Raw genomic sequence first — 15000 nt, forward strand, 5'->3', positions numbered from 1 at the left:
GGAAACGATCTCTCTCTCTCTCTCTCTCGTAATACGATTATGTGAAGACACTGCGTTGTCTTACACTTTTTTTCTTACACCTTTTGTCTTATATTTTTTGTATAAATAACACAGGATTAATCTTAGTTTATCTTTATCTTGGTTATGTTTATCTTACTGTAATATTTATTTGTTTGATCTAAGAATATTTGTATAAAGACAGAACCCAATTTTTTTTTTTTTTATTTATTTTAATTTTTCTTTATATATATTTTTATCCTTACACCCTAACGTTGTATTTTTAGCTTGCAAGTTTGAAATTAACGTTTATGGGCATTTCTAATTTACGAAACGGTTCATCCTCGAGTTTTCCAAACTTTCAGCCACTACTCCATCAGTTACCTTTTCCAGAGCGTTTCCACCCTCTCGCTCACTTTTCTTTAACGTTTCATGATGACTTGGAAATAAATGTCATTATTTCCCCGCCCTGGATTTCTTCTCCTGGCGTTTTTGTTGCCATGTTATTTTAACTAATGCTTGAAAAATATTTTTGAAAGTCAAGTGGACTACTGCACGAATGATAAAACAACGCGAATATCAGTCATGCAGTAGTCAACTTGACTTTCATTAATAATTTATATTCAATTTTGACTGATCACGGTCTTCTCTGATCCAACGCTGTGCAAGACTTATCGTCCACGGTTTTGCAAAGGTCTTTAATACCTCAACTTCACTATTGCTTGAAGTAATGCGTGACATATTTCAGTCGCGTTACCTGCGCAGTAACGTTGCTCACAAACAATTAGCGCAAACGTCCTGAAGTGCCGCTTTCATCACAATTGACCATCAGATTCTCCTAAATGACCTTGAAAATGATTTTGGAATTACTGCTTCAGCCTTGGACTGGTTCGCATCTTATTTGTCCGATCGAAAGCGACGAGTTCTCATCAAAGATCAATCTTCTGGAGATTTTCAATTGAACTGTGGTGTCCCACAAGCAACTGTTTGGGTCCCGTTTTGTTCACTTTATTTGTTTCTGGCTCTATCGCGTACTTTCTAACCATCTTCTCCCTGTTCATAAGCATGCCGATGACACGCATCTCTATCTCTCGTTCAGGCCAGATAGTGGTTTTTCACAATACCGTGCCCTAGCCGCTATTGAGTCCTGCGTTTCTGATGTCCATTCGTGGCTACTTCATTTAATCGCCTGCTAATAAACGACTCGAAAACCGAATTTTTAATTGTTGATTCGCGGCAACAATTGTCAAGAATGTATTAGATATATTTTTGTTCTTTGGAACTCATTTTCAATTCAATGTCCCATTTTTAGTGTAAACTATGTTTTTGAGAGATTGAAAAGGATTATGAGCGTTATTTAGTCCAAAGCAAGAAGAAGACGGCAACCCTTTGATTTGAGCGCAGTATTGAAGTATATTTGCAGGCTGTGTTATTGTATTGCTTACACGGACGGATTCACTCACTTGCCATATGCATTGGTTTCAAACTGGTTTATTCATCTAATGGAATATTTGTTCAAAATTTGAAAATAGTTACATTTTAATTCTTGATACCGATTCAGTGAAATTAGATAAATGAGAGTGATAAATAGCGAGAGGTGTCTTTCAGTAAATCCTTTTTGTAAGCAATGAAAGTTTGTCCAAGCTCGGAGTTAATTGAGCGTCCCCTATACTTTTTACGCGAAGCGTGATGGGGCGATTTATTTTCTCGTGAATTCGTGATTTAATTGTTGTTTTTTTTTTTAATTTGTGATTCGTATTAAAGATGGTAAGATCTTTTCATGTCCACGTGAACTAATTACTGGGTTGCCTATGGGCAAACCCAGTCGAGGTCTGCGTTTAGTTTGTTTGTTTTCTTTTCTTTCTTTTTTTTTTTTTTTTTCTTTTTTTTATTATTTTTTTTTCCGTGTCGGTAAAAGTCTTGCCTGTCACTCCCCTGGTAAGTGGTGTCTTTGTGCATAGAGCCTTCTGCGCGTATTTTCCTAGGATCGAGAGGGTAGTGGAACTGCGTAGATTTCTCTGGTGGACACAGTAGAATCATTAACTTAGCTTGCAATGGCGTCGAAAGTCATGTAACGCGAATGGCGTTTTAGTGGATCCTTAAACAAAATATACCCTTATGGAGCTCAATAATGGAAAGTCAGTCGGATAAACTGGGCAGGAATCTCAAAAGTGACGAGTACTGGACTTCGACAACAATCTATCGCCCGTGGAGACGAAAAGGATTCTGTGGTATTTTCTGCCTTTGTGAATTATAATATCATGTTGTGTATTGAATTTTCGAGCTTAAGGTTGAAATGTGATATGGGAGAAGTTTTTTAGTACTGCTCTGTAAGCAGGAAGGGTTCACAGGCCTGTTGGAAGCGTGCTTGAGTTTCAACAAAATGAGCCCCAAAATCAGTGAAAAATTGTGACGCAGATGAATAATAAAGTAGCTGCTATTTCCAAAATGATGAAATTACCTGGTGATAAATAACGTCGTACGCGTCTTGGAGAGTAAATTTTGACTTTGCATAAACAAGAGTTGGGCGATTGGGATCTTTGTTTTGACTTCGCTCATTTCATTGTCAAACTTTATAACACTTGACAGAAAAAGAAACTTACAAAAACCCGGTATCTTGCCATCATTTGACACAGATGCTTCACTGTTTGGCGAGTAAACATGCCGCGGTAACTTAATCACGGCGCCCGCTGAATTCCGGCCATGTCACTTTCGATTTTGCAATTTACTTGAACGTAGCAAAAATCTCCCAAAATGTTTGTCGCTGATCGTAACTTTTTATATTCTATATTCACGGTTCAAGATTAATTTTGTTTTCATGTCGTAAATATTTCATTCTCGATCGACCGTCCTGGAAACTTCTTTCTGCTCTTTCGGAAAACTGTGTATCAATAGTTATTTGCTTTTTCATCAATATTTGTTTTGCATAAAGCAAGCTAACAAAATCTGTGCCTTGCTGAGTTCGCATTTGTTAACGTTAATAGTATTTTCGGTCAGATGTTTCTGTTTTTTATGAGGGGTTTATTGTTTTGGTCTCCCATCCTAACACTAACCCCGCGAAACAGGGCTTGACTTCAGTGAGGTTTAGTATTACAAATCTGTCAGATGCTCAGAGGGCACACTTGTGGTGCAAAGAAGTTGTGAGGGAACTTGAAAATTATCAACATGTCAGCCCAGAAGCCAATGTTTCTCGCTTCTCTTTTATTTGTTATTCTTCAGAGACTGGAATGCTGTATTTCAATACCACACAATTCAGTGCCTTCTGATTTTCTGTAGCACGTACCACAGGCAACCCAGTGTATGCTTCAAAGAAGCATCTCGTTTCTTTTAATTAAACGTAACCCGAGAATAAAGATTCGAATTAAAGGTAATTCATAAACCACTGTGTTTTGCGTGATGAATGTCCGGCCATTTTATTGTTTTGAAAATGTACGCATTGTTTTTGAACGGCTTTTTCTTTAGATGATGCAGTGTAAATTGTAAAATATGTATAGTTTTCATGCCTGACAAATCTTTGTCCTGTTCCGAAGCAAGGCGACGGTGGCTTTAAAGTTTGGTATGGCTTGACAACATTCGGTGGGAAAAAAATCACCGTGCGCACTTGTATCACGGAAAAGATGACAGATTTCCTCGCAAAATAAACAAAAATTTGCCCAGTGCGTGCGTGACCTTGAAAGAGGTGAATAGTTCTTCCTTTTTATGTGAAGTGTTTGAACTAACTATTGTTCGTTAATTAGAGAAGTAATAGTTGGAATATTGACCACAGACGGTACATACATGAATACAACGGACTAACCGTGCGGAAAAAACAACATATACCACAAAATACGTCGTGGTGAATTTAACGACAGTCCATTCTAACTCAGGAGACCAGCAATTGAATTTTCAGTAGAAAACAGTCTTCTACAGTGAACGAAGGCGACCGGAGGCGTGCAAACACGCAAATCTTAGATTATTTTTCTTACTCTAGAAAAGAATAGAAGTAGTAAAGGGTCGCATTAGTTAGAAATCGAAATGTGACTTCATCAGAAGACAGACGGCTAAAAGTTCAACTCGGAATAGGCCATTTCCGAGTTCATATCCGCCTCCTCTTTAACAGTGCAAAGTTTTTGTGATGGTAATTAGTTCTACTTTACATATGAATGAAAACAAATTTTTAGAAGAAAAACTTCGCACTTAGACTCGCTTTAAAGAGGAGGCAGACATGAACTCGGAAATGGCCGTATTAAGGGTCTTTGTGCATGTACCGGAAATCACTGTGTTACTTGGGATTAGTCTTCATTTAGCTGGCGGTATTGTTGGCGTGGAGAATGCGGTGGGACGCTGTGAAAATACCCCATAGTACCACTCTCCATTCTCTGCGCGGAATGTGCCACTTGCATTAACAATAGGAAGCTCTAGCAACGAGGACGGAACGTCATCGCAATTGGCGATATTAAGTGATAATTTGTTGGCTTTGAGTCAGTCCATTATCTTCATTAATTCATAATTCATAACAGCTATGGTCTGATTACGATCTTTGTGGGAATAAAACAGACTAGTGTCATCAGCAAATAAAAACGTTTTTACAACCTTAGATGCATTTGGAAGGTCATTAATGTAGATAATAAATAGAAGAGGACACAAGATTGATCCGTGAGGAACACCACATGTTATTGGCTTAGGTTGCGAACAAACAGCATCAAACTGTACCAACTGTTTCCTATTAGTCAGATAGCTGACAATCCATTCAAGGGCAGGCCCTCGAATAGCATAGCGATCGAGTTTATTAAGAAGAATATGATGATCAATAGTATCAAATGCTTAAGAAAGATCAAGAAAAACTCCGACAGTTGTTTCTTTGTTATCCATCGAAGAGGCGATGTTATTGGCCAATTGAGTCAAAGCCATCGACGTCGAATGATTCCTGCGAAAGCCAAACTGATTATTATGCAAAAGGTTGTAATCTGTCAAAAACCTATAAATTCGATTGTAAACTACTTTTTCGAAGCTTAGAGAAAGCTGGAAGAATAGAAATAGGCCGATAGTTTTCAAACCTTTCAGGATCACCTGATTTAAAAATCGGTAGTACTTTCGCAATTTTGAGGGCGTCCGGGAAACACCCACTCTCGAGAGAAAGAATAATAATTCCTGTTAAAGGTTCAAGGATCTTGTCAATACTGGGCTTAATTACGCGCATGGGTATGTTGTCAACTCCAGGAGCTTTATGGAGAGCAAAAGTTCGTACAATTTCTTTAAGTTCGTCGCCAGTGAGAGGAAGAAACTCTAAGAGTTCGTGCGGTTGCCTGGTTAAATAATCATTATAGTTTGCAGCAGTTGGTGCTATTTTGGACGCTTGATTGGGGCCAATTTTAGAAAAGTATTTGCAAAAGTTATTAGCAATAGAGACTGAATCTGTAAGGCATTTACCATTATTCTTAAAGGGGGAGGGATAGGTTAATGTTTGTTTACGTTTGTTAATTACCTAATTAAGTATATTCCAGGTAGCTTTAAGGTCAGTTTTGGAATTTGCAAGTTTTAGATCGTAGTAATTTCGTTTCGCAGTTCGGATTAAATTAGTTAAATTATTCTTAAAATCCTTATACGCTCTTTCATTTTCAGTAGTCGGATTCTTAAGAAATTTCTTGTATAGTTTGGATTTCATATTGATTGATTTCATTATGCCTTTAGTAAGCCAAGGATAACGGAATGTTTTAATGCGCTTACGTTGAATGACTTTGACAGGAAAACTTGAGTTGTACAATTCGCTAAATGTGTTAAGAAAAGAATCATATGCTGAGTTTACACTGCATCTGTCCAGGCTTCCCCAGTCAACATGATCCAACATGGAACAAAAGTTCTCAACATGTTCGGATTTAAAGTCACGGATTACAATGCATTTTCTCTTTTTAGGAATTTTGGAAACATTGCTAAAACCTAGGGAAAAAATCGGTAAATGGTCTGATAGGTCGTTTACTATTAATCCATTGTTAGTCAGGCAAGTTAAATTGTTAGTGAAAATATTATAAATAAGAGAGGCAGTATTTGATTTCAGGCGAGTGGGCTTCGTGATAAGAGGGTAAAGTAAGTGAGAAAACATAAGATCAACAAATTCGCCTGTGAGCGGGTGTTGCTCATGATGCAATACGTCTAGATTAAAGTCGCCCATGACATAAAATATATTATTCTCTTTGGTGACAATGGTCAACAAGTTTCGCATTGACTCAAGGAACTCATTAACATTTTGATTAGGCGGTCGATATATTGTACCAATAATAATATTTTTTCCCCTGGGGAAAATGATTTCAGTAAATACGACCTCGAGACAATTAGGATATGAAGAGTTGAGATCTTGTCTAACTTTAAATTCAAACTGGTTCAGTAAATAAAGGACAACTCCACCACCTGTTTTATGTATTCTGTGAACCGAAAGAAAATTATAACCAGGAATGTTGACCAGATCCGAGGTAGACTCATTTAGCCACGTCTCAGTTACTCCTATGACAGAAAAACTGTGATCAAGCGACCCTAATAGTTGATTAAACTTTTCAAAGTTACCATAAAGACTACGTGCGTTTAGATGTAATACCAACAGATCAATTTCATTTCGAGCAGCCGTGAGATTATTCAGCTGATCTTCGACAAAATAATCACAAGTACTGGAACATCGACTAAAATTTGAATCAGGGTCTAGATCATTAAATATACCAGCGCGTTGAATATATTCCATAGGATTGAAACGGAGACTTGCTAAGCGATCGGTATCAAAATTGACGGTACCGTGGACATTTTCAAAAATTACAAGATTGAAGGAATTAAAGGTCATCAAGATGATTAAATGGAAAAATACTTGCTACACAATCGAAACATAACCAGTTAGGAGGATTAGTAGGATTAGTAGAATTTTTGCAATACGCACAAGTATACATATTCAGTTCAATAAATAACAACTGTTACATCAATAAGTTACAAACTTAGCTCTCTATGATTGATCAGATTGATCTCCAACGATCTCAATAATTAGACGAGACTGGTCTGCACGTACTTCATGAAGCTGGTCGAGGATACCATTGGCGATAACAGTGGCACTAGCCGCTGTTGCATCTGTTGCAGCTTGCTGATCATAAAAGACAATCTTGTCATAGCGAAGGAACGCACGTTGTCCAGATTGACGTGCTGCTTTCACTTTAGGCCAAAGATCTTTATGAATCATTTTTATACGATCAGAAAAATCTTCGTTGATGTAAATATTAGTACCTACGAGCCGCTTTCTTGCTTGAAGTACTTTTTCTTTATCTTTGAAATTGAGAAATGCGTGGCCTTTGGGACCTCTGCCGTTGACCAACACGATGGGCTCGTTCGATAACAATATCTTCAGGCACTCCAAGCTTTGGTAAAACAAGCTCTCTCAATCGCTTCTCGGTTGCTTCCCAGGTCTTTTCACCGCCATCTTGTTCGGGCACGCCTTCGACGCACAAATTGTTTTGGCGTGACCTGTTCTCTAAATCATCAATTTTATCTTGTAAATCAGCAAAATCATTTTCAAGATCCTCTAGTCTCCTCACCGGGTCACTTTCGCTTGGAACTTGACTAGTAGAAGACATTGGCTGCTTCTTCAGATCTTGAACCTCGGCCTGAGTGAATTCAAGACTGTGTTGGATGTCATTCATCTTAGCTAAAATGTCGTCGATACGCTTGTTTGTCGCTTCCATGTGCGCCCGAAACATTGCAGAAATGGTAGATTCTTGTGTTTTAAGCAATTCCCTTACATGAGAGAGTGACACAAACTCAAGGTCATCTTCTTCAGCCACATTTTGTTGGGAGCGGGTTTTAGAACGTTTGCCGGCCATGATGCTACGATCTTCTTATCAATAGAGTCAAGTGAAGCGTAGTGTTTAAAAGCAATAAAATATTTTTGAAACACCACCCAGAAAAAAAAAAAAAAGTTTGAACAAGCCTGATATACAAACAAGAAGATCTTTGGTAAGCAACCTGACGCGTGGCTGGAGTACGCCGGAGTCATGCCAAAGAAAAATCCACATCCACCACCACATATGCGGAAACCGAAGAAGTGGTCTCCCTCAGGTGCTTTTGAACCCAGAAAAATGCTGTCTAAAGTATAAACCTTCGTGGTAGCATTTATCAGTGACCAGGTTTGAGCTTCCAGGCAAAAACAGCACTGATAAATGTGGCAGAAATTTAAGAAAAGGTGCTGCTTAAAAACTGTGTTCAGTCACCTTAAACACTAACAATTCGTATATTAGGCTCAGAGCGAAACAGCAACACATATGATCCCATTTTACTCTGTGGTTGGTTGAGAAAACATGATTTTTCAATGATTAATGAAGATTCGTGACAATTTGTTGTTACTGATTTAAAATGTTGTGTTTTCTTGTAGCGTAATTTGCTGTTACTGCTGTGAAATGTTCTGTTTTTTTTCTGTAGCGTAATCCGGCGGCGTTTCCATTTCCCAATAAAGAAACAATTTATCTATGTAGGGGAAAAATTGAAAATTTCACTTGATTCTGAGAGTGCTTTGAAAACTATTTCGAAGTTGGAAAGACCATAAAGATTATTTACACTTGACCTCACATGTTTGTTAGGTGAAGTTTGTTAGAGATTGGAAATTTAAATCAGGATTGAGTTTGTTGTTTCTCTACTCTGCTCCGAGAGGCTTTTCCCTGGGTACTCCGGTTTTCCCCTCTCCTCAAAAACCACATTTGCAGGCGTAGCTCAATTGGCTAGTGCGCGGCTTTCGGAGCAAGGGGTCCCCAGTTCGATCCTCGGTGACCTCAAAGGCTGTTTCCACTTTCCTCTGATCCGTGTAGCTATGGCTTTAAATATCCGTGAAAAGGAGCACTGACAGAGGGAGGGGGGTAAAAGGCGCACCCTTGGCTTCCATTGATACCAGTTTCGTAACTGAAGGAACTACCGACGTTAAGTAAATTGACTTGACTTGAACGGTATGGAATTAAATGTTAAGAAAATGCAAAATTTTGCAGTAGTGTATCAGCTTTCGTAACCTGCTATTGTTTGGTATTGTAAGCAGCTTCTATTGTTTTTAAGTTTAAGTCAATGTTTCAATTGTTTAGCCTTTTGTTTTTGGCTAGGGTAGCGAACCAATCACGTTATACGTTACGAGAGCTGCTTCATGACTCAAATTATGAAAATGACTCTGAAGAAACAACGATTCACCTCAACTTTCTTCATGAACAACACAGAGTTGGAGGAAGTCGACGAATTCATGGATCTAGATGTTATCACTGAGAATCACTGAAGGTGGAACTCCCATATGAACTGTGTTGTTGTCAAGGCAAACAGGATGCTAGGATTGATTAAAAGAACTTGTAAAGGACTAAATGATTTGAAGACCCTAAGGACCCTCTTCTGTTCTTTAGTAAGGTCTAACCTTGAATACTGCTCTGTGGTATGGTCCCCGTATTCACGTAAGAACATTGACAAGCTTGAGGGAGTCCAGAGACGAGCCGAGGAAGGTAGCTTGGTTTGCCGAGGGCCTCATGACGCATACTTAATTACCTCTGTTTCCTAGAGAAGTCCTCAGTACTAGAGTGAATCCGGACACTTTTCGGGTAAGTGTGGACGGGCAAATTCGATTTGAATACGCTACGTGTGGATGGGAATATTTTTGAATCTGGAAAGAAAAAAGTTGCAGATTCAAAAATATCCGCATACGTGTGGACGGGGCCTAAGTAGCACAATACTGATAGCAGTGTTTTAGTTCATTTGTTCATCCCTTCTCCAACCCTCAGATTGTCGGAGGTTCCAGTTAACATAAGGTGAGGAAGGAAAGACGAAATACAAACACCAACAACTTGTTAAACTTGTTAACTGAAACACGGAAAAAAAGCATGCATCGATAGCTTAGGAGGTAAAAAACGTTTCCTTTATCATCCAGCCGAAAGGGAACAGATCGAAGTAAAACTAGATAAGCCCAAACGGTGGAGAGGTGAAGGTGAGCTTACCCTGCCCCAAAAGGTGTTGGATCATGTTTATTGTCGGTAGTTGACCAGACGAATTTCTATCGAGTATCGTCTACATGTCGGTGATACATTGATCAACTGTCGGTGGAATATATGTCATGTGTCGGATATAGGTCAAGTGTATTCATTAAGCAGATGAATCCTACGGCGATGACATCAGTTGTTGTTATCATGCTATGGAGGGTGATGAAGGGGGGGGGGGGGGATTTTTCTGTGAGGCACGATTACTCTTTGAAGCAAATCCATGAGCACTGGGAACTAATGACATGGTCTAGGAGAAAATGTATCATCGCCGGTCGTTTAATTTTTAGCTTTTAATCGGGATCAATCGTAGAAAACTCAGCCCATCCAGAGCCAAGGATGAAACTATTGCTCCCCACAACGGTTGTCCCGCAGTCGACCAATAACAAAAACCTGCACACAGCTTTCCTTTTGAGTTTTACGTTTTTTTCTACCGACATTAATACTTTGTCATGCTAATGCAAGTAAATAAATTACAGAAAATACAAAAAGTGTATGACTGGAGCATAATTGGGGGAAACTAAACTCCCATAAAAAGAATATTCTCCAATATTAAACATTCTAAAAATTAAGAGATAAAATTTAAATGCGCGCGGCCCAAAACTATCCTAGCTAATTAAATTGCATACTAAAATTGACACAAATGATGTAAAATATATGACTTAAAACTTTATGAAGGTGCATGCATAATGTTCGATGGAATGCTATATCAGTCTGATATGTAGCGATTAAAAAATGAAAATTTAAAGTAATTTGTACGTGACTTCTTAGGTCTTATCTTAAAATTATGGTTCCTATGTGTTTTCGCTAACACATTAAAATAAGATAAAAGCATATGAGGATCTATGTCACAGTGTCCGAAAATAATCTTGTACATCTGCACTAAGCAGATAAACCTCCTGTGTAACTCCAGCGAAGGCCATTTCAGGACCTCAAGTCTCTCCTGATGTTCTTTCTCTGATCTCCAAAGGACTCGAGTGGCTCGCCTCTGTATCGACTCTATACTTTCGATATGCTTCACTAAATACGGATTCCAGAACTGACAACCATATTGCAAAATAGTGTTACACACTCATCAAAACCTTATGATAAATAGAAAATGAAGGTAGGTTAGGTTTTGAGCTGAGGCCAAGGTTTGCTCGAATTTTCTGTGCATTCGCTCTTAAATTTAAAGTGAAGAAATTTCTTATGGGCAAATCATGATTTCACTGTACTGAATTATTCTTTTTTCAATTATATTTTTGTGTTTTATTTATTTATTTATATATTTTTTAATATTATTATTGTCGTATAATAAGTACCTCCATTGTATTATATGTATTTGGTGGTCTGCTTTTACATGGGATCTGGGACTCTTTTGCAGACTCTCCTTATGGCCTATTTCTATTTTACTTTATTACACCTGTATATACGTTTTTCTGCCATTAAATTGCAATAAATAAAAACAAGCCGTATCAGTGTTGTTTACGATAAATCTACGTCACATTTCTTTCTTTCTTTTTGCTTGTTTTGCATATTTTTTTATGGCCTTCCATGCTCCTTTTTTCAATATTTGAATAGAAATGAGCTAAAAAATGGTTTTGTCTGGCGCGGACTCTCAAAGATAAACCGGCTGCAAGTTTATCGCCAGGCAGTCAAGTTATGGATGTGTTCACTACAGATAGATTTGTGTTAATTCATCTCTAGTTATCTCTTGAAAAATAATAATTAAAAGCCTTTTCGCCATAGAGATCTCAAACGCTCCTCCAATTCATGGACTTTCACTAGGTCAAAAAAAGTGTATTGATACACAAAGGTAATGTCGTCCATTTATTCATTTATTTATTTATTTAATTCAATATTTATCCAGGGGCATCCAATTTAGCAGAGCTAGTTTAAATGGAGCCCTGACACAGCACAAAACAAAGACATAAAACATTAAAAACTATAAAAATAATTTAGTTATAAATGCAGCATGTACCGCAGGTAGCTGCAGGTGTTACTGTTTAAGATGGCGCTTTAGTTTGATTTTAAATTCGCTGATCGTCTCTACTTGCCTTTTGTTTCTCGGAATGGTGTAAGTTCGAGCGCCGTTTATTCTGAAGCTCCCCTGATACTTAGGAGTTTTTGCGAAGGGAGGGTGCAGCAAATCACGGCTTCTGGTGTTATAGCCATGAAAAAAGTGCGCGTGCCTAAACTCTGAAAGTAAGTACGAAGGCGCTATTCAGTGAAGACATCTGTTACACAGAACATGAGAATTTTATTCCATAAAGCTCATTTGCACAAATCTATACGCTTTATTTTCACATGTGCAAAAGGCTTATACAGCCAATCAGAATGGCATACAGCTATTTCACATGTGGAAGTATAACCAATCAACGATAGCGTAAAGGCGTTTCCATGCCAATCACTCGTGCATCTCGTGCATCTCGTGCAAATCGTACTTTGCTATTCAAAAGGTCTAGATAGCAGCAACAATATAGATAGTCGTATAAACATAACAACTTTCTTTAATTTTCCAGACATGTTTCGACGGTACATCCGTCATCTTCAGTGTTACATATTTTGAAATCGCCGTTGAATTTAAAGCGCGCGCGATCTTACAAACTTCGTTACATTGCGTTGTCAATATTGCGTTTTAAATCAAAACAGAACAAAACAAAAATTTAAATGAGTGACGCTATTCGGTTATGTAAACCTATTGATATAAGGTTAGTCTTCACTACTTTCAAAGTCAGGAGTCTTTTTAATGTGAAAGATGCTGTCCCTGTAGGGCTTCGCACGCGTGTGGTCTATAAATTTTCGTGTGCAAGTTGTAATGCTTGTTATGTTGGTGAAACCAGCCGACACTTCTCCACACGAGTGCGCGAGCACTTACTTTCAGACAGATCTTCGAACGTTTTTACACATCTGCAGAGTTCAGAGTTTTGTAAGGCATCCTGCACACAGGATTGCTTCGAGATCCTGGACTCTGCAGCCACTAAGTACCAAGTGAAGCTTAAGGAATCCATGTATATAAAATGGGAGAAGCCCGATCTCAACCAGCAGGTGAAACACATTAACCTGACTCTCTCCCTGTAAGGAACTAAGCGTCACTCATTTAAATTTTTGTTTTGTTCTGTTTTGATTTAAAACGCAATATTGACAACGCAATGTAACGAAGTTTGTAAGATCGCGCGCGCTTTAAATTCAACGGCGATTTCAAAATATGTAACACTGAAGATGACGGATGTACCGTCGAAACATGTCTGGAAAATTAAAGAAAGTTGTTATGTTTATACGACTATCTACTTTGTTATTGAATTAAATTAAATTTACATTTGGTTCTATTGTTAGTGAGTTTTTGTTTCTAATTTGCGTTCAGAAAACTACTTTAATGAAAATTCTCGTTTTATGTGTAATAAACAGTTCACGTAGAAAGTGCTTTGTACGGGATTTTATTCACTCGTTGTTTGTGTCAAAAACCCACAGTCGCTCGTTCCTCGCCCTTTCGGGTTTTTGACACAAACAACCAGTGAATAAAACCCCGTAAGCCTCACTTTCTATGACGTAAACTATATTTATGGACTAAAAGGCTTTTGAGATAATTTCTGCGCGCTTGTAGGTTGGGCCAGCCAAGTGTTGATTTTAACTCCTCAGCCCCGATTGATCGACCTTCAATGATACATGCGGCACGTCTATTTAGCTTATCTAGGTAATCTTTGCTCCCAGCCCCACAACTGTCCCTGAGGCGAACAGTAATCGAATAATGGCACGACTATAGTATTGTAGAGTATTAGGCAAGTTGGCTTGGGGAGAACCTTACGCGCTCGACGCAGAACACCTAATCTTGACGAGATCTTGTTACCAATATATTCTATGTGGTCCTTCCAAGATAGAGTGTCGTCTAGGAGGACCCCAAGATATTTGAACTTATTAACCCTTTCTAAACGCGTGTTAGTGATTTCTATAGCAAGGTCGTCAGCCTCTGCGGTCCTCTGATGGGTACCAACAAGCATAATCTTCGTTTTCTCAAGATTAAGTATTAGAAAATTAGCATGAAGCCAGCTTAGGACATCAGTTAGGCCACCAGTTAACTGAGCTTGAATTTCACTGACAGACTTGCTTGCAAAATAGATAAGTGTATCGTCAGCATAAAGCTCGACACTACAACCTTGAACCGCCAAGGGTAGGTCATTTATGTAGATAATAAACAGTAAAGGACCGAGCACGCTACCCTGGGGGACCCCAAAAGGTATAGGCTGGGGTTCAGACAAGAGCCCATTTACGCAAACACCTTGAGTGCGCGTGGTTAAATAGGACCTAAATCACTGGACGGCAGAGCGATTCATTCCTAGTAAAGCTAACTTATCTAACAAGATGCTATGATCTAAGGAGCGAAAGGCCTTACTTAGGCCTTAAAATATAAGACCAGTTAATAGCCCTTTGTCAATGTTTTCAAGCAGAGTGTTTGTCACATGTTTGAGGCATGTGGATGTTGAGTGAAGTGGGCGGAAGCCAGATTGGAGAGGAGAAAGAAGCCTATGCTCCTGTAAATAGTTGTAGACCATACGGTGGACAGCCCGTTCAAGTATCTTGGAGAAGACGGGAAGTACTGAGATTGGCCGAAAGTTCGATGGATCCGATTTCGATCCAGCTTTATGAACCGGCGTGACAATAGCATGTTTCCAATCAGCCGGTAGCGTTCCTTCATTGATCGTTCTGTTCATAAGTAGGGTTAGGGGTCTCGCCAGAGCTTCAGCCCCATCCTTTAGAAGCCGCACAGGAATATCGGGTAGACCACATGATTTCTTAGAGTTCAGTGATTTCAGTTATTTGTAAACAAAATTCACCGTTATTTGTGACAAACTAAATTGCGCACCTGTTAGTAGTTGAGGAGAGCAACTGGGTGGGACCGCTGGCACTGGTAGAGTCTGCCGTACACTTTATTTGATTATACCGCTCTGAGATCTAAGCCCCTATGATTGCGATGGGAAATTAATTGGTACAAAGGACAACTGGATTAAAGTTACCGTTTGGTGTT

This window comes from Montipora capricornis, chromosome 5, assembly GCF_036669925.1.
Source record: "Montipora capricornis isolate CH-2021 chromosome 5, ASM3666992v2, whole genome shotgun sequence".
Lineage (NCBI taxonomy): Eukaryota > Metazoa > Cnidaria > Anthozoa > Scleractinia > Acroporidae > Montipora > Montipora capricornis.